The following is a 3495-nucleotide window of genomic DNA, read 5'->3' on the forward strand; positions in this document are numbered from 1 at the left end:
ACTGTAATTTTCTCTATGAAGTTCTGTATTCAGAACATCCACCAAGAACATACTCAATTAAAACTGAAAAGCATAATCTTAAAAAAGGGAATATGGCAATTACATTTTCAGCCACCAAGCAGACCTGATGTCAAATGATATAGTACATGCTCCTTTGCTAGCTGAATTATTTCCTCTCCAAAGCAAAGAAAATTAGTGACTCTATGAGAAGGAAGAAACACTTACCTTTTTTCTCAACAACAACAAAAGAAACCAGCTCCACCATCTCACCAGCAAATGCATCTGAGAAGAAAATGCTTAAGAGTAAGACAAGTAGTAAGCAGCACTGAGGCACTAATGATTATACCAGTGCCCTTTTTCAGGCACCAGGCATGACAATGCCTGTACACCCCCCTCCACATCACAGCAGGCTACTGTAGCCAAGAGACAGAGGTGCTTAAATTAGAAAACCGCTGCCAGAGGAAATAAACGGGAACCACAGCGACCCCCTCGACCCCAGCAGCTATCAGATCCGGGAAGATATAGTGCACATCTGTTTTACGAGGCCCCCAGGGAGCTCCAACTCCAGCTACTTACCCTGTCTGCATTATTAATAGATGTTAATGGCTCCATTATATTGAAAAGAAGCCTCTTCCTTTTTATAATATGGAAATTCCTGGTCAAAAATCATGAGGCAGCAATCGGCTTCTTGGTCTTTCTAACGGCAGAATGCGCCCCCATCTCCCCTTCCCCATCATCCTCAATATACTGATTTGGTAGCCAAAAATCGATTCAAGGCAGCAAACAACTGCAATAAAGCAAACGGGCAGACAAAGACTTCCTGCCATAAGGCGGTTCCCGAATATATGATTTTCTTTTTAATGAGGTTCTGAAAAAAATTTCAGCTAGAGCATTTTTCTATACAAATGATGCACAATAAAGAACAGAATTAACCCCTGATGTGCATACATTACTTAAATGCTTAACTAAGTCTGTTTATTTCTACAGCAGAACTTATCCTGATCTCAACACTAAAAGTATTTAGATTAACTCAGTGACAACATATCCCACATCAGGACTTTGATTTAGCTGATGAATAAAAGAATGTGATCCTAAAGTATCCCTAGGCTGTGTTTTTGTTAATGTAAGGATTTCCTAAGGGTCTATTCACCCTCGAGGTAGGTGTAGTGCAATCATGCACCAAAGTGTCAAAAGACCCACCACAAAAGATATTGACCTATTTTTATCTGATCCATGTATGAATGCTATGGAGCTACCACTGGGAATAAAATGAACTAAAGGCTTTTTTTTTTAACCCTTTGATAGCAACACATGTAGGAGGAATGGTGAACATCAATAACATACATATTCTGAAAGGTTTTGCATCAGCGTAGTTTGCTTTCTTTACCATTCGTATGAGAGCGACTTACATTTATATAAAATTTTTCTTCTTGCAATAAGACAGGCATACATATATACACACACATATACATACATATATACACACACGTATATTTATTTAACTCCATGTTGACATCCATATAACTCATTATTAAATTATTAATCAAATTTACCTTCATACCTTAACAAGCCAGACAGTAAACTTAAGCATTTCAGCTTTTGCTATGCTCAAAAGAGACCAAATATTTATTTTTACCCAACTTAAAACACCAGGAGCTCCCACAAACTAAGGAAGTGGTATTTTTAAAGGTAACAATACACCAGAATGAACTGCATTATGAATTTTTGTGTGTATATGGGTGGGGAGGAGGATGTATCAAGAGTCACCTTCTTATGTTGCAGATGCATGCTGCAGCTGTTTGCTTGCTTTCGATAAATGAATGAAAAGTGTCATTAATTCTTTCAAGACAAATGTAACCGATTGGCTTTGTTACTGCTTGCCTCTGCAGCTTTTGAGACCGTGCAAGCATGCCGCAGAAACAAAATCACAGGGTCTGGTTATATTAACTGAATTACAGACAGCACTGATGTGATAGTCTTCATCTCTCCCTCTCTAATTATTTATCCAGATCAAGCCTGACTGCTGGAAAATTAGCTCTCTACGGGAGGTAACCGAGCTGAAAGGTTCTTTTTACTGAGAAATGATGGGCTGGTCACTAGTAGTGCACAGGCCAGCATACAGTTATGGGGAATGTCATGATATACATTTGAAATAGATTTTCCCTCCTTAACAGAAAAGAAATGGCCTGTTTTAGAAAATAAGATAGGAAAATGTAGATGGACAAAATAAAAATTCATAAACCTTAAAACCTTTATACCTAAAATGAATTTACATTGTTCTGCTCATTTTCTGCATCACTTGCTTGCGTATTTGTTCAAACTTGCTGTACACAAGCAACGCAGAAGATTCTTCCTTTCCATTTATACTTATTAATTTTTTTCCTAAAAATTAATGTCTTGCCACAATGTTCTATTCACAATGCTTTTTCTTTTAAAACAGGAATGGACTAACGTGTTGACCTCTTAACCAAAAGCTCTGGACAGACATGGAGGGGGAAAAAAATGATGGAAAAAACCATAATAAAGAATTACATTAGTTATAATGTCTATTTCTTTAGCCTTTCAAAATTTGAAAATTAGCTTGAATATATTTTAATTTTTTTCTTTCTGATTAAAGAATAAAAATAAATGTGTTAATGGCACCTTTTTAAAAGTGCAATCTTCAAACTTATTTTATTTTTAACTGCTTCAGGAGGAGTGCCATGTCTAACAAGCCGTTCTTGTAAGCTTTACTTACAAGAAAAAGCCACGCACTTTGGTCCAATGCTCTCATATACAACCATGGAAATTGCAGTACGACTGAGTTTAGCTTGAATGTATCAGTAGGCCATTAAAAGAGAGAGAAAAATTGTATCAAAACAATATAATTAGAATGCAAAATAAAAATGCTGGGTTCAATAGGGTATGTTTTGAGACTTAACCTTGTTTTAACAATCAGAATAAAAATGGCGATTACAGTATATTGATTTCAGGATGACTCTGCTCACTGTATTTGCAGCGGTTCCGTCATATTAGTCTTTCTAGATCTTTAAATGCATTTGATATTATGTATGCCAGGAATGGAGTGAAAATAGTTGCCGACCCACCTGACTGCAGAACAAAGAGCATTTTTTCTTTCAGCATTTGTTACTGATGCCTGAGCCACGCCCTTCAGTCCTTACAAAGCATTAGATCTCTTATCTTTTTCTGGCCCTAAGCGCAAGCTTTTTTACAGCACTGGCATAAGCTTAAACATTTTCATTTTATGAAGATATTAAATGAGGATTTGTTTTTTAAGAGACAGAATCTGAGTTTTGTATCATTATCTTTCCTGCAATATCTGGGGTTTCTAAACATGTACTCTAGTCCTCAGCTCAGAAGCTGTTGAATCTTATGTATAAATTGTCCTAAATGCCCTACAAAAAAGCCTGTGTGGGAGGGGAAAGAAAGTAGCATAACTGCCATACAACCCCCCCCCCCCCCCCAAAACCAAAACCCCCCAAAAAAAACCACAAC

At 37.0% G+C, this 3495-nt stretch overlaps 1 long non-coding RNA gene across 1 annotated transcript in view; it reads right to left on the reverse strand.

Annotated features, from left to right (window-relative positions):
• Positions 1-223: 223 nt before the first annotated feature.
• Positions 224-3495, reverse strand: part of LOC109291721 — a 25645-nt gene continuing 22373 nt past the window's right edge. Inside the window, exon 3 of the long non-coding RNA XR_002095933.1 lies at positions 224-282. This is a non-coding gene — a long non-coding RNA (uncharacterized LOC109291721). The remainder of the gene's footprint in view (positions 283-3495) is intronic.

Source organism: Gavialis gangeticus, unplaced genomic scaffold, assembly GCF_001723915.1.
Source record: "Gavialis gangeticus isolate Ggan-Ray unplaced genomic scaffold, GavGan_comp1, whole genome shotgun sequence".
In the NCBI taxonomy this organism is placed as follows: domain Eukaryota; kingdom Metazoa; phylum Chordata; order Crocodylia; family Gavialidae; genus Gavialis; species Gavialis gangeticus.